Source organism: Anopheles moucheti (assembly GCF_943734755.1).
Source record: "Anopheles moucheti chromosome X unlocalized genomic scaffold, idAnoMoucSN_F20_07 X_unloc_1, whole genome shotgun sequence".
Taxonomy (NCBI): Eukaryota; Metazoa; Arthropoda; class Insecta; order Diptera; family Culicidae; genus Anopheles; species Anopheles moucheti.
The window spans coordinates 624,280-646,414 of NW_026453515.1; positions in this window are offsets into that span (position 1 = coordinate 624,280).

Genomic DNA, 22,135 nt, shown 5'->3' on the forward strand with positions numbered 1-22,135 from the left:
TGGAAGACGAGATGCTGCCCCTGCCGCGATATCCGATCAGCCGGTAATAAATCATTCGATTTGAGATGTTAGAATACAATCATAGCGTGTTTCGATGCTCCTTTTCAGTGGAGGAAGCAAACATCATCAACAAACACCTCCAGAACATTGGGATCCGCTAATATATCGTCCATGAAGCGCTCAAGTGGCTGGCTTGCGTTGCACAATCCGAATTGTATCATTGTGAAAATAATGAACGGAGTAATACCGGCAGCCTAGAGATGGATTGCAACAGCTGGGACACTTTCTTCGACCAGAACGAAGTGGTATGTAGATCATGGGTATTTGCAACGGGTCTCGAGTTATTTTTTAAAGCATTTTAAATCGATTGATGGACCAGTGGTTTGAATTTGATGCAGCCTGCATGATGTGACCTTGCATTGGAAATGATTTATTTATCGTAATTCGATTACCCACTTCCCGGTGAACGAATGATTCAGGCTAGGTTAAGATATGGTTAAACCCTTTTGCTTCAAGTCCCAACGATAGAAGGATAGAAGCGTCCCAACGACAAAGACCTTACCTTAATAAGGGCTACTTACCTAATGCTTACTCGTGTTAGTATCGAGCACAGGAAATGATATACACGTGTGAGTTATTTCCCATTTTCTGTCAGCAATACAGCAACTAACGTGTTGGGTAAATTATCTAAGCAATTTGCTTTATTTTATTCCCGCCAACTATCTTGATCCGATTAGTAGATTGATTTTATAGTTTGACCGTGGCCTATAGTGTGGTCTGGTTGTCCAATACTGGTTTCAGTATACTCATGGCAAACCAGCCATTTGGGAAAATCGGCACCTGATACTTTTTTCTCTCTCATTGATTCCAAATTGTTCTATCTACATTTTGAACGCAAATGGAAGAAAAAGTGATCGCAGTAGTGGCGCTATGGTTTCCGAAATTGAAGGATGTTTATTATTAGCTTAGTAATTGTATTACATTTTTTCTTCAAGTGATCCAATTCCAGGTATTCCAGGAATACCTTTCGAAAATTCCAGGTAACCACACATTTACATCACATTTGTCCTGAAGGGTACCGAGTATCCTTTTTCATCGATCCAGCCATTTGATGAGCATGAGGATGCCCTGGCAAGTATCAACAATTTCACTTCACGTAGGATATAGTTTATCTTACGGATTCCGCCAAAACTATTTGTAAGGATTGGTCTTATCCTTAGGAGTGTAAAGCAAAGTCAAAGGAAAAAAGCTACCCAGACAACCTGACTACACTACGACTTTGTGGTCGTAAAAGCAATTTTTTTCGAAATCGTGCTATTTATATCATGCCGACAGAGAATAAATGGGAATAAAAACAAAAACTTTTCCAATGACTGGAAAACTTTCAATATTTAACTGTTTAACTGTTTTATTTAACTGCTTTTACAAATTCCGTTCAGTTGCCGAAAACTCGATATTCAACATAAAATGCTTTGTCAAGTTACGCATTGTCGCATTTGACATTCCAACACATGCTTCGGTTCATATTAATTGATAGTGATTTGAGTTGTCTATTCAATAGATTTAATTTGGATTTATTTGTGGTTTTTGCAATTTTTGTTATAATTGTGACCTGATGCAAACCTTGTAAATAAAATGAAAGTGAAATGTCTGAACAACACTACGCGCAATACTTAAAAAAAGTGGTATTTTGTACCGACGAAAGCGACTCCTGGACGAACTGAGAAAAGAAGATATAAGTCATACTGCCGCAGAGCTACCATTTAACCAAACTGATGATGGTTTGTTTTATTGTCTATTATTTAGTCTATTGGTTAAAATTCATCAGTAATTCGTTCTTCGTTTAAGGTGTAGTGAAACCAGGTTGTGACACAGCAGAAGAGCTTGTTGGCGATGCATCGTTCATCGATGAGGTGGAAGATAACGCTGTTCCTAGTGTCTCCGGCAGCTCTAGCGATGATGAATTTGAGAGTGACGAAGGAGTCATTGATTTGGTGAATTTCGTGTTGATTTTTATGAACTGTCATCACAAACTCGGTCACAAAGTGCGGTCAGTGCCCCTGGTATCAACAAACACCTATAATAGACTGGGACCTTAAACACCAATTAAAAGCAGGGAAAAGTAGCCACATAGCCAACCAAACATTCACACGTCAGATCTGTAACAAGTATCAACACCAGCAACACATCTTCACCGACGGCCGTTCTAAACGAAGCTGCCGGATGCGGAATACACTCCACTCACGTCAATAGTGCCATTAAACTACCTAACAACACTTCCATTTTTTTCCGCAGAAGCAGTAGCTATGCTTATCGCCGCCGACGAAAGTCTTCGCAGTGTTAAGCCCAACGTGATCTTCACCGACAGCGCCAGAGTACTACCCGCCATAGAACACGGCGTTGTTCGAGACCCACACATCCAACTCTTTGGCCAACAAAAACAACTAAAGCAATCCATCTCAGCATTTGGTGATGAGATCGAAAAACTTGCAAAAAAAACTATCTGCAGCTCATGTATCGTACGGTACATTTTTAAATGAAACAGCCGCTACTAATATTGTAGAGCCAATAGCGGTACGTACTTTCATGAACGGATTAAAACACCTTAGCACCAGATTCTTTTTGCAAACAAGGAATCCTTTAACTTGTAATAAAGCCATGCTCTTGATTGCGGACCAAGTGAGACTATCGATGATGCAACATTTTGGGGCAAACTTTAAATAGAGGTACAAACAATAATAATACATATAAATATAAATATATATCCCATATCCCATAAATAAAAAAAATTACACAGTATACTACAATGAATGCCAAAATGAAAAATTAGTATAGACGTATTGGGCCTCAGATCAAGATCAGGCCTCAGTCAGATCAAATGAGATCATACAGCAGAATAAGTATGATCTCATTTGATTTGTGCTCCGTAGGAGATTGAAATGGTAAAAAATGACATTTGAATTATTTATTAACAAATTGGTCATAAACGCGTTGTTTATTGTTAACTGTTCTTACAGAACAAACGAAAAATTTTACCGCATTGTAATGCATGCTCACAAACACCACATTTGTGTTCCTTTAGAGCACATTGGAATGTTGTCAAAGTTGTCAGATCTATATTTGTGTTTCACTAAGAATTTACACCAACACGAAAATCTAAATTTTCCCCTTTCGAACAATAATTTTCCGGACCGACATTGTTTGTAGCCCCAAAACATTCTGTATCCTATAACAGATCAATCGAGTAGTCTTTTAACAGTTTTGTGTGATACGGCTAGGCGGTGCTATTGGCATCACTTAAATTGGGGTGATGTGGTGCTGAGCATGTTAAACGTTACTGTAATATAGCTACGATGGTTTACTCGATGAGTACATTGATAAAGGTTCGACGTGGTTGAAAAAAAGGGACTATCGTCATCATCATAGTTTGAAAGCCAAAGATATACATCCATGTTTGTACTCACTGCGTAATAGTGTGTGGCGAACACGTAATGTTTGTCGTGTGTATATTTTATTCAATCCCTACAATGAAAGATATTAACATTAAGCTTAAAAAACACGCCAATCAATTGGTCACACAATCTACTTACCTCTGTCTGGATTATACTCTATCAGTCAGAAGAATATAATCCTTGAAGCAAACACCAAACTACTAACGCTTGATTTCCACACTAGGTTTAATTCCTCAGCTATAATATTGGCACTGTGTATAGCGTATTTGGCCATCTGCCGATCTTCATACAAGCAGAAAATGTCCTATGAATAATTGGTACATACGTTATTGTGACGACGATTTAAGGCAGTGATGATTTAATAACATATAAATATTGCTTATTAAACAATTACCTCCTTTTACCACCGAACGCCAGCACTTAAAAGAAAACACTCGTTGCTGAAGGTAGGTTTTGTATCGCAGCCCTGCGCTAAATCGGTCGAATGACGAATTGATTAGCCGTAGCACCACATTGATGAGAGCACGTAACACCACAAAACACTTGCAAATGTGTACACTATCAAACTTTTTAGCACTTTTAGCAGTACGGCCTGGCCATTCTTTCGAGTAAAACACCGATTGATTCAATATAAAAGCATCGATTCGGCTCACAACACCACGCAACAACTAGCACAATTTCACATCACTTGCGACATTTTGACAGCACAATGATTTTCCATTTTTCAATCGTAACACATCCATACATCCTCGTGCATCAGACGATTGGCTGTTGAAGCGTTGCCAAACATCCCTAAATTGAAAACATCGATCCGGACGTTTCGAAAAACATTCGAATATAAGTTCGACAACGAAAAATTAATATCTTCCAAAAGACTGCACCATCGACAAATATGCCATTTCAATCAAATTTCGGGATAAATTATGTCTTGAAGAAGTTTTGGTAAAAGAATTTCGGGTAATAAATTTTTGTAGTCTTCCCCCCCCCCCAAGAGTTCGAAGCTACCCTGAAACGTTTCAAGCACATCAATTGGTGGTTTGGTCATATGGTGTGACAAATTAAATGTCAACATGGTTTGTTTACATTTTTGTTTTTCATAAATATTGGCGGTTTAAAGCGGAAATTTGAAAGCAACAGAGTGCATTAATTATGAATAATTTTATGTGTGCCAAAAATTACGAGAGGTAATTTTTTATTTCAAACTGCATGCTCAATTAACGCGGCTTGTGGTGTAAGGTAAGCAAAGCATTTTAATGAAAGTAAGCGGCTCGTTTTAACGCATGTAATGCATTTTCTTTCTTTGTAATGCATAATGTGCAGCAATGTGTGTTACATCCGAGAGACACCAAACGGAGAAAACCTGCATGCGCAAAATGACTTAGCCAATGTTTCTGCTAACATATTAGGAAGAGGTGCAGCTTCTGTTCACCGGCAGTACCTATCTTTCATAATAAGTATAATTTCAATAAGTTACGGTTCTTTCCGGTATGTGGATTTGTCCCCCTAAAGTGCCGAATATCTTCATGTGGATGCTTGTAGGAGTTAAAGTGCAATGAATATGTGAGCAGACGTTGACCGGGTTCAATGGTAAGTTCTCGACAAGGTATGACAAATATTTTACTGTTAGGTTCGTAGCTACTATTAGCCTATGCTCGAAGACGGGATGCTGCTGAATCTGCGAAGAAATTAAACTGCAAAGTCCTGCGTGAAGAACCCTAGCGGTTAATGGTCGGGTTAGTTCTCTACAAAGTGTGGAAAATAGTTTACTGTTAGCTTCACAGCTGTTAGCCTACGCTGGAAGACGAGATGCTGCCCCTGCCGCGATATCCGATCAGCCGGTAATAAATCATTCGATTTGAGATGTTAGAATACAATCATAGCGTGTTTCGATGCTCCTTTTCAGTGGAGGAAGCAAACATCATCAACAAACACCTCCAGAACATTGGGATCCGCTAATATATCGTCCATGAAGCGCTCAAGTGGCTGGCTTGCGTTGCACAATCCGAATTGTATCATTGTGAAAATAATGAACGGAGTAATACCGGCAGCCTAGAGATGGATTGCAACAGCTGGGACACTTTCTTCGACCGGAACGAAGTGGTATGTAGATCATGGGTATTTGCAACGGGTCTCGAATTATTTTTTAAAGCATTTTAAATCGATTGATGGACCAGTGGTTTGAATTTCATGCAGCCTGCATGATGTGACCTTGCATTGGAAATGATTTATTTATCGTAATTCGATTACCCACTTCCCGGTGAACGAATGATTCAGGCTAGGTTAAGATATGGTTAAACCCTTTTGCTTCAAGTCCCAACGATAGAAGGATAGAAGCGTCCCAACGACAAAGACCTTACCTTAATAAGGGCTACTTACCTAATGCTTACTCGTGTTAGTATCGAGCACAGGAAATGATATACACGTGTGAGTTATTTCCCATTTTCTGTCAGCAATACAGCAACTAACGTGTTGGGTAAATTATCTAAGCAATTTGCTTTATTTTATTCCCGCCAGCTATCTTGATCCGATTAGTAGATTGATTTTATAGTTTGACCGTGGCCTATAGTGTGGTCTGGTTGTCCAATACTGGTTTCAGTATACTCATGGCAAACCAGCCATTTGGGAAAATCGGCACCTGATACTTTTTTCTCTCTCATTGATTCCAAATTGTTCTATCTACATTTTGAACGCAAATGGAAGAAAAAGTGATCGCAGTAGTGGCGCTATGGTTTCCGAAATTGAAGGATGTTTATTATTAGCTTAGTAATTGTATTACATTTTTTCTTCAAGTGATCCAATTCCAGGTATTCCAGGAATACCTTTCGAAAATTCCAGGTAACCACACATTTACATCACATTTGTCCTGAAGGGTACCGAGTATCCTTTTTCATCGATCCAGCCATTTGATGAGCATGAGGATGCCCTGGCAAGTATCAACAATTTCACTTCACGTAGGATATAGTTTATCTTACGGATTCCGCCAAAACTATTTGTAAGGATTGGTTATCCTTAGGAGTGTAAAGCAAAGTCAAAGGAAAAAAGCTACCCAGACAACCTGACTACACTACGACCTTGTGGTCGTAACAGCAAATTTTTTCGAAATCGTGCTATTTATATCATGCCGACAGAGAATAAATGGGAATAAAAACAAAAACTTTTCCAATGACTGGAAAACTTTCAATATTTAACTGTTTAACTGTTTTATTTAACTGCTATTACAAATTCTCTTCAGTTGCCGAAAACTAGATATTCAACATAAAATGCTTTGTCAAGTTACGCATTGTCGCATTTGACATTCCAACACATGCTTCGGTTCATATTAATTGATAGTGATTTGAGTTGTCTATTCAATAGGTTTAATTTGGATTTATTTGTGGTTTGTGCAATTTTTGTTATAATTGTGACCTGATGCAAACCTTGTAAATAAAATGAAAGTGAAATGTCTGAACAACACTACGCGCAATACTTAAAAAAAGTGGTATTTTGTACCGACAAAAGCGACTCCTGGACGAACTGAGAAAAGAAGATATAAGTCATACTGCCGCAGAGCTACCATTTAACCAAACTGATGATGGTTTGTTTTATTGTCTATTATTTAGTCTATTGGTTAAAATTCATCAGTAATTCGTTCTTCGTTTAAGGTGTAGTGAAACCAGGTTGTGACACAGCAGAAGAGCTTGTTGGCGATGCATCGTTCATCGATGAGGTGGAAGATAACGCTGTTCCTAGTGTCTCCGGCAGCTCTAGCGATGATGAATTTGAGAGTGACGAAGGAGTCATTGATTTGGTGAATTTCGTGTTGATTTTTATGAACTGTCATCACAAATTCGGTCACAAAGTGCGGTCAGTGCCCCTGGTATCAACAAACACCTATAATAGACTGGGACCTTAAACACCAATTAAAAGCAGGGAAAAGTAGCCACATAGCCAACCAAACATTCACACGTCAGATCTGTAACAAGTATCAACACCAGCAACACATCTTCACCGACGGCCGTTCTAAACGAAGCTGCCGGATGCGGAATACACTCCACTCACGTCAATAGTGCCATTAAACTACCTAACAACACTTCCATTTTTTTCCGCAGAAGCAGTAGCTATGCTTATCGCCGCCGACGAAAGTCTTCGCAGTGTTAAGCCCAACGTGATCTTCACCGACAGCGCCAGAGTACTACCCGCCATAGAACACGGCGTTGTTCGAGACCCACACATCCAACTCTTTGGCCAACAAAAACAACTAAAGCAATCCATCTCAGCATTTGGTGATGAGATCGAAAAACTTGCAAAAAAAACTATCTGCAGCTCATTATCGTACGGTACATTTTTAAATGAAACAGCCGCTACTAATATTGTAGAGCCAATAACGGTACGTACTTTCATGAACGGATTAAAACACCTTAGCACCAGATTCTTTTTGCAAACAAGGAATCCCTTAACTTGTAATAAAGCCATTTTGTATGCTCTTGATTGCGGACAAAGTGAGACTATCGATGATGCAACATTTTGGGGCAAACTTTAAATAGAGGTACAAACAATAATAATACATATAAATATAAATATATATCCCATATCCCATAAATAAAAAAAATTACACAGTATACTACAATGAATGCCAAAATGAAAAATTAGTATAGACGTATTGGGCCTCAGATCAAGATCAGGCCTCAGTCAGATCAAATGAGATCATACAGCAGAATAAGTATGATCTCATTTGATTTGTGCTCCGTAGGAGATTGAAATGGTAAAAAAATGACATTTGAATTATTTATTAACAAATCGGTCATAAACGCGTTGTGTATTGTTAACTGTTCTTACAGAACAAACGAAAAATTTCACCGCATTGTAATGCATGCTCACAAACACCACATTTGTGTTCCTTTAGAGCACATTGGAATGTTGTCAAAGTTGTCAGATCTATATTTGTGTTTCACTAAGAATTTACACCAACACGAAAATCTAAATTTTCCCCTTTCGAACAATAATTTTCCGGACCGACATTGTTTGTAGCCCCAAAACATTCTGTATCCTATAACAGATCAATCGAGTAGTCTTTTAACAGTTTTGTGTGATACGGCTAGGCGGTGCTATTGGCATCACTTAAATTGGGGTGATGTGGTGCTGAGCATGTTAAACGTTACTGTAATATAGCTACGATGGTTTACTCGATGAGTACATTGATAAAGGTTCGACGTGGTTGAAAAAAAGGGACTATCGTCATCATCATAGTTTGAAAGCCAAAGATATACATCCATGTTTGTACTCACTGCGTAATAGTGTGTGGCGAACACGTAATGTTTGTCGTGTGTATATTTTATTCAATCCCTACAATGAAAGATATTAACATTAAGCTTAAAAAACACGCCAATCAATTGGTCACACAATCTACTTACCTCTGTCTGGATTATACTCTATCAGTCAGAAGAATATAATCCTTGAAGCAAACACCAAACTACTAACGCTTGATTTCCACACTAGGTTTAATTCCTCAGCTATAATATTGGCACTGTGTATAGCGTATTTGGCCATCTGCCGATCTTCATACAAGCAGAAAATGTCCTATGAATAATTGGTACATACGTTATTGTGACGACGATTTAAGGCAGTGATGATTTAATAACATATAAATATTGCTTATTAAACAATTACCTCCTTTTACCACCGAACGCCAGCACTTAAAAGAAAACACTCGTTGCTAAAGGTAGGTTTTGTATCGCAGCCCTGCGCTAAATCGGTCGAATGACGAATTGATTAGCCGTAGCACCACATTGATGAGAGCACGTAACACCACAAAACACTTGCAAATGTGTACACTATCAAACTTTTTAGCACTTTTAGCAGTACGGCCTGGCCATTCTTTCGAGTAAAACACCGATTGATTCAATATAAAAGCATCGATTCGGCTCACAACACCACGCAACAACTAGCACAATTTCACATCACTTGCGACATTTTGACAGCACAATGATTTTCCATTTTTCAATCGTAACACATCCATACATCCTCGTGCATCAGACGATTGGCTGTTGAAGCGTTGCCAAACATCCCTAAATTGAAAACATCGATCCGGACGTTTCGAAAAACATTCGAATATAAGTTCGACAACGAAAAATTAATATCTTCCAAAAGACTGCACCATCGACAAATATGCCATTTCAATCAAATTTCGGGATAAATTATGTCTTGAAGAAGTTTTGGTAAAAGAATTTCGGGTAATAAATTTTTGTAGTCTTCCCTCCCCCCCCCAAGGGTTCGAAGCTACCCTGAAACGTTTCAAGCACATCAATTGGTGGTTTGGTCATATGGTGTGACAAATTAAATGTCAACATGGTTTGTTTACATTTTTGTTTTTCATAAATATTGGCGGTTTAAAGCGGAAATTTGAAAGCAACAGAGTGCATTAATTATGAATAATTTTATGTGTGCCAAAAATTACGAGAGGTAATTTTTTATTTCAAACTGCATGCTCAATTAACGCGGCTTGTGGTGTAAGGTAAGCAAAGCATTTTAATGAAAGTAAGCGGCTCGTTTTAACGCATGTAATGCATTTTCTTTCTTTGTAATGCATAATGTGCAGCAATGTGTGTTACATCCGAGAGACACCAAACGGAGAAAACCTGCATGCGCAAAATGACTTAGCCAATGTTTCTGCTAACATATTAGGAAGAGGTGCAGCTTCTGTTCACCGGCAGTACCTATCTTTCATAATAAGTATAATTTCAATAAGTTACGGTTCTTTCCGGTATGTGGATTTGTCCCCCTAAAGTGCCGAATATCTTCATGTGGATGCTTGTAGGAGTTAAAGTGCAGTGAATATGTGAGCAGACGTTGACCGGGTTCAATGGTAAGTTCTCGACAAGGTATGACAAATATTTTACTGTTAGGTTCGTAGCTACTATTAGCCTATGCTCGAAGACGGGATGCTGCTGAATCTGCGAAGAAATTAAACTGCAAAGTCCTGCGTGAAGAACCCAGCGGTTAATGGTCGGGTTAGTTCTCTACAAAGTGTGGAAAATAGTTTACTGTTAGCTTCACAGCTGTTAGCCTACGCTGGAAGACGAGATGCTGCCCCTGCCGCGATATCCGATCAGCCGGTAATAAATCATTCGATTTGAGATGTTAGAATACAATCATAGCGTGTTTCGATGCTCCTTTTCAGTGGAGGAAGCAAACATCATCAACAAACACCTCCAGAACATTGGGATCCGCTAATATATCGTCCATGAAGCGCTCAAGTGGCTGGCTTGCGTTGCACAATCCGAATTGTATCATTGTGAAAATAATGAACGGAGTAATACCGGCAGCCTAGAGATGGATTGCAACAGCTGGGACACTTTCTTCGACCGGAACGAAGTGGTATGTAGATCATGGGTATTTGCAACGGGTCTCGAATTATTTTTTAAAGCATTTTAAATCGATTGATGGACCAGTGGTTTGAATTTCATGCAGCCTGCATGATGTGACCTTGCATTGGAAATGATTTATTTATCGTAATTCGATTACCCACTTCCCGGTGAACGAATGATTCAGGCTAGGTTAAGATATGGTTAAACCCTTTTGCTTCAAGTCCCAACGATAGAAGGATAGAAGCGTCCCAACGACAAAGACCTTACCTTAATAAGGGCTACTTACCTAATGCTTACTCGTGTTAGTATCGAGCACAGGAAATGATATACACGTGTGAGTTATTTCCCATTTTCTGTCAGCAATACAGCAACTAACGTGTTGGGTAAATTATCTAAGCAATTTGCTTTATTTTATTCCCGCCAGCTATCTTGATCCGATTAGTAGATTGATTTTATAGTTTGACCGTGGCCTATAGTGTGGTCTGGTTGTCCAATACTGGTTTCAGTATACTCATGGCAAACCAGCCATTTGGGAAAATCGGCACCTGATACTTTTTTCTCTCTCATTGATTCCAAATTGTTCTATCTACATTTTGAACGCAAATGGAAGAAAAAGTGATCGCAGTAGTGGCGCTATGGTTTCCGAAATTGAAGGATGTTTATTATTAGCTTAGTAATTGTATTACATTTTTTCTTCAAGTGATCCAATTCCAGGTATTCCAGGAATACCTTTCGAAAATTCCAGGTAACCACACATTTACATCACATTTGTCCTGAAGGGTACCGAGTATCCTTTTTCATCGATCCAGCCATTTGATGAGCATGAGGATGCCCTGGCAAGTATCAACAATTTCACTTCACGTAGGATATAGTTTATCTTACGGATTCCGCCAAAACTATTTGTAAGGATTGGTTATCCTTAGGAGTGTAAAGCAAAGTCAAAGGAAAAAAGCTACCCAGACAACCTGACTACACTACGACCTTGTGGTCGTAACAGCAAATTTTTTCGAAATCGTGCTATTTATATCATGCCGACAGAGAATAAATGGGAATAAAAACAAAAACTTTTCCAATGACTGGAAAACTTTCAATATTTAACTGTTTAACTGTTTTATTTAACTGCTATTACAAATTCTGTTCAGTTGCCGAAAACTAGATATTCAACATAAAATGCTTTGTCAAGTTACGCATTGTCGCATTTGACATTCCAACACATGCTTCGGTTCATATTAATTGATAGTGATTTGAGTTGTCTATTCAATAGGTTTAATTTGGATTTATTTGTGGTTTGTGCAATTTTTGTTATAATTGTGACCTGATGCAAACCTTGTAAATAAAATGAAAGTGAAATGTCTGAACAACACTACGCGCAATACTTAAAAAAAGTGGTATTTTGTACCGACAAAAGCGACTCCTGGACGAACTGAGAAAAGAAGATATAAGTCATACTGCCGCAGAGCTACCATTTAACCAAACTGATGATGGTTTGTTTTATTGTCTATTATTTAGTCTATTGGTTAAAATTCATCAGTAATTCGTTCTTCGTTTAAGGTGTAGTGAAACCAGGTTGTGACACAGCAGAAGAGCTTGTTGGCGATGCATCGTTCATCGATGAGGTGGAAGATAACGCTGTTCCTAGTGTCTCCGGCAGCTCTAGCGATGATGAATTTGAGAGTGACGAAGGAGTCATTGATTTGGTGAATTTCGTGTTGATTTTTATGAACTGTCATCACAAATTCGGTCACAAAGTGCGGTCAGTGCCCCTGGTATCAACAAACACCTATAATAGACTGGGACCTTAAACACCAATTAAAAGCAGGGAAAAGTAGCCACATAGCCAACCAAACATTCACACGTCAGATCTGTAACAAGTATCAACACCAGCAACACATCTTCACCGACGGCCGTTCTAAACGAAGCTGCCGGATGCGGAATACACTCCACTCACGTCAATAGTGCCATTAAACTACCTAACAACACTTCCATTTTTTTCCGCAGAAGCAGTAGCTATGCTTATCGCCGCCGACGAAAGTCTTCGCAGTGTTAAGCCCAACGTGATCTTCACCGACAGCGCCAGAGTACTACATCCAACTCTTTGGCCAACAAAAACAACTAAAGCAATCCATCTCAGCATTTGGTGATGAGATCGAAAAACTTGCAAAAAAAACTATCTGCAGCTCATGTATCGTACGGTACATTTTTAAATGAAACAGCCGCTACTAATATTGTAGAGCCAATAGCGGTACGTACTTTCATGAACGGATTAAAACACCTTAGCACCAGATTCTTTTTGCAAACAAGGAATCCTTTAACTTGTAATAAAGCCATGCTCTTGATTGCGGACCAAGTGAGACTATCGATGATGCAACATTTTGGGGCAAACTTTAAATAGAGGTACAAACAATAATAATACATATAAATATAAATATATATCCCATATCCCATAAATAAAAAAAATTACACAGTATACTACAATGAATGCCAAAATGAAAAATTAGTATAGACGTATTGGGCCTCAGATCAAGATCAGGCCTCAGTCAGATCAAATGAGATCATACAGCAGAATAAGTATGATCTCATTTGATTTGTGCTCCGTAGGAGATTGAAATGGTAAAAAAATGACATTTGAATTATTTATTAACAAATCGGTCATAAACGCGTTGTGTATTGTTAACTGTTCTTACAGAACAAACGAAAAATTTCACCGCATTGTAATGCATGCTCACAAACACCACATTTGTGTTCCTTTAGAGCACATTGGAATGTTGTCAAAGTTGTTAGATCTATATTTGTGTTTCACTAAATTTTCCCCTTTCGAACAATAATTTTCCGGACCGACATTGTTTGTAGCCCCAAAACATTCTGTATCCTATAACAGATCAATCGAGTAGTCTTTTAACAGTTTTGTGTGATACGGCTAGGCGGTGCTATTGGCATCACTTAAATTGGGGTGATGTGGTGCTGAGCATGTTAAACGTTACTGTAATATAGCTACGATGGTTTACTCGATGAGTACATTGATAAAGGTTCGACGTGGTTGAAAAAAAGGGACTATCGTCATCATCATAGTTTGAAAGCCAAAGATATACATCCATGTTTGTACTCACTGCGTAATAGTGTGTGGCGAACACGTAATGTTTGTCGTGTGTATATTTTATTCAATCCCTACAATGAAAGATATTAACATTAAGCTTAAAAAACACGCCAATCAATTGGTCACACAATCTACTTACCTCTGTCTGGATTATACTCTATCAGTCAGAAGAATATAATCCTTGAAGCAAACACCAAACTACTAACGCTTGATTTCCACACTAGGTTTAATTCCTCAGCTATAATATTGGCACTGTGTATAGCGTATTTGGCCATCTGCCGATCTTCATACAAGCAGAAAATGTCCTATGAATAATTGGTACATACGTTATTGTGACGACGATTTAAGGCAGTGATGATTTAATAACATATAAATATTGCTTATTAAACAATTACCTCCTTTTACCACCGAACGCCAGCACTTAAAAGAAAACACTCGTTGCTAAAGGTAGGTTTTGTATCGCAGCCCTGCGCTAAATCGGTCGAATGACGAATTGATTAGCCGTAGCACCACATTGATGAGAGCACGTAACACCACAAAACACTTGCAAATGTGTACACTATCAAACTTTTTAGCACTTTTAGCAGTACGGCCTGGCCATTCTTTCGAGTAAAACACCGATTGATTCAATATAAAAGCATCGATTCGGCTCACAACACCACGCAACAACTAGCACAATTTCACATCACTTGCGACATTTTGACAGCACAATGATTTTCCATTTTTCAATCGTAACACATCCATACATCCTCGTGCATCAGACGATTGGCTGTTGAAGCGTTGCCAAACATCCCTAAATTGAAAACATCGATCCGGACGTTTCGAAAAACATTCGAATATAAGTTCGACAACGAAAAATTAATATCTTCCAAAAGACTGCACCATCGACAAATATGCCATTTCAATCAAATTTCGGGATAAATTATGTCTTGAAGAAGTTTTGGTAAAAGAATTTCGGGTAATAAATTTTTGTAGTCTTCCCTCCCCCCCCCAAGGGTTCGAAGCTACCCTGAAACGTTTCAAGCACATCAATTGGTGGTTTGGTCATATGGTGTGACAAATTAAATGTCAACATGGTTTGTTTACATTTTTGTTTTTCATAAATATTGGCGGTTTAAAGCGGAAATTTGAAAGCAACAGAGTGCATTAATTATGAATAATTTTATGTGTGCCAAAAATTACGAGAGGTAATTTTTTATTTCAAACTGCATGCTCAATTAACGCGGCTTGTGGTGTAAGGTAAGCAAAGCATTTTAATGAAAGTAAGCGGCTCGTTTTAACGCATGTAATGCATTTTCTTTCTTTGTAATGCATAATGTGCAGCAATGTGTGTTACATCCGAGAGACACCAAACGGAGAAAACCTGCATGCGCAAAATGACTTAGCCAATGTTTCTGCTAACATATTAGGAAGAGGTGCAGCTTCTGTTCACCGGCAGTACCTATCTTTCATAATAAGTATAATTTCAATAAGTTACGGTTCTTTCCGGTATGTGGATTTGTCCCCCTAAAGTGCCGAATATCTTCATGTGGATGCTTGTAGGAGTTAAAGTGCAGTGAATATGTGAGCAGACGTTGACCGGGTTCAATGGTAAGTTCTCGACAAGGTATGACAAATATTTTACTGTTAGGTTCGTAGCTACTATTAGCCTATGCTCGAAGACGGGATGCTGCTGAATCTGCGAAGAAATTAAACTGCAAAGTCCTGCGTGAAGAACCCAGCGGTTAATGGTCGGGTTAGTTCTCTACAAAGTGTGGAAAATAGTTTACTGTTAGCTTCACAGCTGTTAGCCTACGCTGGAAGACGAGATGCTGCCCCTGCCGCGATATCCGATCAGCCGGTAATAAATCATTCGATTTGAGATGTTAGAATACAATCATAGCGTGTTTCGATGCTCCTTTTCAGTGGAGGAAGCAAACATCATCAACAAACACCTCCAGAACATTGGGATCCGCTAATATATCGTCCATGAAGCGCTCAAGTGGCTGGCTTGCGTTGCACAATCCGAATTGTATCATTGTGAAAATAATGAACGGAGTAATACCGGCAGCCTAGAGATGGATTGCAACAGCTGGGACACTTTCTTCGACCGGAACGAAGTGGTATGTAGATCATGGGTATTTGCAACGGGTCTCGAATTATTTTTTAAAGCATTTTAAATCGATTGATGGACCAGTGGTTTGAATTTCATGCAGCCTGCATGATGTGACCTTGCATTGGAAATGATTTATTTATCGTAATTCGATTACCCACTTCCCGGTGAACGAATGATTCAGGCTAGGTTAAGATATGGTTAAACCCTTTTGCTTCAAGTCCCAACGATAGAAGGATAGAAGCGTCCCAACGACAAAGACCTTACCTTAATAAGGGCTACTTACCTAATGCTTACTCGTGTTAGTATCGAGCACAGGAAATGATATACACGTGTGAGTTATTTCCCATTTTCTGTCAGCAATACAGCAACTAACGTGTTGGGTAAATTATCTAAGCAATTTGCTTTATTTTATTCCCGCCAGCTATCTTGATCCGATTAGTAGATTGATTTTATAGTTTGACCGTGGCCTATAGTGTGGTCTGGTTGTCCAATACTGGTTTCAGTATACTCATGGCAAACCAGCCATTTGGGAAAATCGGCACCTGATACTTTTTTCTCTCTCATTGATTCCAAATTGTTCTATCTACATTTTGAACGCAAATGGAAGAAAAAGTGATCGCAGTAGTGGCGCTATGGTTTCCGAAATTGAAGGATGTTTATTATTAGCTTAGTAATTGTATTACATTTTTTCTTCAAGTGATCCAATTCCAGGTATTCCAGGAATACCTTTCGAAAATTCCAGGTAACCACACATTTACATCACATTTGTCCTGAAGGGTACCGAGTATCCTTTTTCATCGATCCAGCCATTTGATGAGCATGAGGATGCCCTGGCAAGTATCAACAATTTCACTTCACGTAGGATATAGTTTATCTTACGGATTCCGCCAAAACTATTTGTAAGGATTGGTTATCCTTAGGAGTGTAAAGCAAAGTCAAAGGAAAAAAGCTACCCAGACAACCTGACTACACTACGACCTTGTGGTCGTAACAGCAAATTTTTTCGAAATCGTGCTATTTATATCATGCCGACAGAGAATAAATGGGAATAAAAACAAAAACTTTTCCAATGACTGGAAAACTTTCAATATTTAACTGTTTAACTGTTTTATTTAACTGCTATTACAAATTCTGTTCAGTTGCCGAAAACTAGATATTCAACATAAAATGCTTTGTCAAGTTACGCATTGTCGCATTTGACATTCCAACACATGCTTCGGTTCATATTAATTGATAGTGATTTGAGTTGTCTATTCAATAGGTTTAATTTGGATTTATTTGTGGTTTGTGCAATTTTTGTTATAATTGTGACCTGATGCAAACCTTGTAAATAAAATGAAAGTGAAATGTCTGAACAACACTACGCGCAATACTTAAAAAAAGTGGTATTTTGTACCGACAAAAGCGACTCCTGGACGAACTGAGAAAAGAAGATATAAGTCATACTGCCGCAGAGCTACCATTTAACCAAACTGATGATGGTTTGTTTTATTGTCTATTATTTAGTCTATTGGTTAAAATTCATCAGTAATTCGTTCTTCGTTTAAGGTGTAGTGAAACCAGGTTGTGACACAGCAGAAGAGCTTGTTGGCGATGCATCGTTCATCGATGAGGTGGAAGATAACGCTGTTCCTAGTGTCTCCGGCAGCTCTAGCGATGATGAATTTGAGAGTGACGAAGGAGTCATTGATTTGGTGAATTTCGTGTTGATTTTTATGAACTGTCATCACAAATTCGGTCACAAAGTGCGGTCAGTGCCCCTGGTATCAACAAACACCTATAATAGACTGGGACCTTAAACACCAATTAAAAGCAGGGAAAAGTAGCCACATAGCCAACCAAACATTCACACGTCAGATCTGTAACAAGTATCAACACCAGCAACACATCTTCACCGACGGCCGTTCTAAACGAAGCTGCCGGATGCGGAATACACTCCACTCACGTCAATAGTGCCATTAAACTACCTAACAACACTTCCATTTTTTTCCGCAGAAGCAGTAGCTATGCTTATCGCCGCCGACGAAAGTCTTCGCAGTGTTAAGCCCAACGTGATCTTCACCGACAGCGCCAGAGTACTACATCCAACTCTTTGGCCAACAAAAACAACTAAAGCAATCCATCTCAGCATTTGGTGATGAGATCGAAAAACTTGCAAAAAAAACTATCTGCAGCTCATGTATCGTACGGTACATTTTTAAATGAAACAGCCGCTACTAATATTGTAGAGCCAATAGCGGTACGTACTTTCATGAACGGATTAAAACACCTTAGCACCAGATTCTTTTTGCAAACAAGGAATCCTTTAACTTGTAATAAAGCCATGCTCTTGATTGCGGACCAAGTGAGACTATCGATGATGCAACATTTTGGGGCAAACTTTAAATAGAGGTACAAACAATAATAATACATATAAATATAAATATATATCCCATATCCCATAAATAAAAAAAATTACACAGTATACTACAATGAATGCCAAAATGAAAAATTAGTATAGACGTATTGGGCCTCAGATCAAGATCAGGCCTCAGTCAGATCAAATGAGATCATACAGCAGAATAAGTATGATCTCATTTGATTTGTGCTCCGTAGGAGATTGAAATGGTAAAAAAATGACATTTGAATTATTTATTAACAAATCGGTCATAAACGCGTTGTGTATTGTTAACTGTTCTTACAGAACAAACGAAAAATTTCACCGCATTGTAATGCATGCTCACAAACACCACATTTGTGTTCCTTTAGAGCACATTGGAATGTTGTCAAAGTTGTTAGATCTATATTTGTGTTTCACTAAATTTTCCCCTTTCGAACAATAATTTTCCGGACCGACATTGTTTGTAGCCCCAAAACATTCTGTATCCTATAACAGATCAATCGAGTAGTCTTTTAACAGTTTTGTGTGATACGGCTAGGCGGTGCTATTGGCATCACTTAAATTGGGGTGATGTGGTGCTGAGCATGTTAAACGTTACTGTAATATAGCTACGATGGTTTACTCGATGAGTACATTGATAAAGGTTCGACGTGGTTGAAAAAAAGGGACTATCGTCATCATCATAGTTTGAAAGCCAAAGATATACATCCATGTTTGTACTCACTGCGTAATAGTGTGTGGCGAACACGTAATGTTTGTCGTGTGTATATTTTATTCAATCCCTACAATGAAAGATATTAACATTAAGCTTAAAAAACACGCCAATCAATTGGTCACACAATCTACTTACCTCTGTCTGGATTATACTCTATCAGTCAGAAGAATATAATCCTTGAAGCAAACACCAAACTACTAACGCTTGATTTCCACACTAGGTTTAATTCCTCAGCTATAATATTGGCACTGTGTATAGCGTATTTGGCCATCTGCCGATCTTCATACAAGCAGAAAATGTCCTATGAATAATTGGTACATACGTTATTGTGACGACGATTTAAGGCAGTGATGATTTAATAACATATAAATATTGCTTATTAAACAATTACCTCCTTTTACCACCGAACGCCAGCACTTAAAAGAAAACACTCGTTGCTAAAGGTAGGTTTTGTATCGCAGCCCTGCGCTAAATCGGTCGAATGACGAATTGATTAGCCGTAGCACCACATTGATGAGAGCACGTAACACCACAAAACACTTGCAAATGTGTACACTATCAAACTTTTTAGCACTTTTAGCAGTACGGCCTGGCCATTCTTTCGAGTAAAACACCGATTGATTCAATATAAAAGCATCGATTCGGCTCACAACACCACGCAACAACTAGCACAATTTCACATCACTTGCGACATTTTGACAGCACAATGATTTTCCATTTTTCAATCGTAACACATCCATACATCCTCGTGCATCAGACGATTGGCTGTTGAAGCGTTGCCAAACATCCCTAAATTGAAAACATCGATCCGGACGTTTCGAAAAACATTCGAATATAAGTTCGACAACGAAAAATTAATATCTTCCAAAAGACTGCACCATCGACAAATATGCCATTTCAATCAAATTTCGGGATAAATTATGTCTTGAAGAAGTTTTGGTAAAAGAATTTCGGGTAATAAATTTTTGTAGTCTTCCCCCCCCCCCAAGGGTTCGAAGCTACCCTGAAACGTTTCAAGCACATCAATTGGTGGTTTGGTCATATGGTGTGACAAATTAAATGTCAACATGGTTTGTTTACATTTTTGTTTTTCATAAATATTGGCGGTTTAAAGCGGAAATTTGAAAGCAACAGAGTGCATTAATTATGAATAATTTTATGTGTGCCAAAAATTACGAGAGGTAATTTTTTATTTCAAACTGCATGCTCAATTAACGCGGCTTGTGGTGTAAGGTAAGCAAAGCATTTTAATGAAAGTAAGCGGCTCGTTTTAACGCATGTAATGCATTTTCTTTCTTTGTAATGCATAATGTGCAGCAATGTGTGTTACATCCGAGAGACACCAAACGGAGAAAACCTGCATGCGCAAAATGACTTAGCCAATGTTTCTGCTAACATATTAGGAAGAGGTGCAGCTTCTGTTCACCGGCAGTACCTATCTTTCATAATAAGTATAATTTCAATAAGTTACGGTTCTTTCCGGTATGTGGATTTGTCCCCCTAAAGTGCCGAATATCTTCATGTGGATGCTTGTAGGAGTTAAAGTGCAGTGAATATGTGAGCAGACGTTGACCGGGTTCAATGGTAAGTTCTCGACAAGGTATGACAAATATTTTACTGTTAGGTTCGTAGCTACTATTAGCCTATGCTCGAAGACGGGATGCTGCTGAATCTGCGAAGAAATTAAACTGCAAAGTCCTGCGTGAAGAACCCTAGCGGTTAATGGTCGGGTTAGTTCTCTACAAAGTGTGGAAAATAGTTTACTGTTAGCTTCACAGCTGTTAGCCTACGCTGGAAGACGAGATGCTGCCCCTGCCGCGATATCCGATCAGCCGGTAATAAATCATTCGATTTGAGATGTTAGAATACAATCATAGCGTGTTTCGATGCTCCTTTTCAGTGGAGGAAGCAAACATCATCAACAAACACCTCCAGAACATTGGGATCCGCTAATATATCGTCCATGAAGCGCTCAAGTGGCTGGCTTGCGTTGCACAATCCGAATTGTATCATTGTGAAAATAATGAACGGAGTAATACCGGCAGCCTAGAGATGGATTGCAACAGCTGGGACACTTTCTTCGACCGGAACGAAGTGGTATGTAGATCATGGGTATTTGCAACGGGTCTCGAATTATTTTTTAAAGCATTTTAAATCGATTGATGGACCAGTGGTTTGAATTTCATGCAGCCTGCATGATGTGACCTTGCATTGGAAATGATTTATTTATCGTAATTCGATTACCCACTTCCCGGTGAACGAATGATTCAGGCTAGGTTAAGATATGGTTAAACCCTTTTGCTTCAAGTCCCAACGATAGAAGGATAGAAGCGTCCCAACGACAAAGACCTTACCTTAATAAGGGCTACTTACCTAATGCTTACTCGTGTTAGTATCGAGCACAGGAAATGATATACACGTGTGAGTTATTTCCCATTTTCTGTCAGCAATACAGCAACTAACGTGTTGGGTAAATTATCTAAGCAATTTGCTTTATTTTATTCCCGCCAGCTATCTTGATCCGATTAGTAGATTGATTTTATAGTTTGACCGTGGCCTATAGTGTGGTCTGGTTGTCCAATACTGGTTTCAGTATACTCATGGCAAACCAGCCATTTGGGAAAATCGGCACCTGATACTTTTTTCTCTCTCATTGATTCCAAATTGTTCTATCTACATTTTGAACGCAAATGGAAGAAAAAGTGATCGCAGTAGTGGCGCTATGGTTTCCGAAATTGAAGGATGTTTATTATTAGCTTAGTAATTGTATTACATTTTTTCTTCAAGTGATCCAATTCCAGGTATTCCAGGAATACCTTTCGAAAATTCCAGGTAACCACACATTTACATCACATTTGTCCTGAAGGGTACCGAGTATCCTTTTTCATCGATCCAGCCATTTGATGAGCATGAGGATGCCCTGGCAAGTATCAACAATTTCACTTCACGTAGGATATAGTTTATCTTACGGATTCCGCCAAAACTATTTGTAAGGATTGGTTATCCTTAGGAGTGTAAAGCAAAGTCAAAGGAAAAAAGCTACCCAGACAACCTGA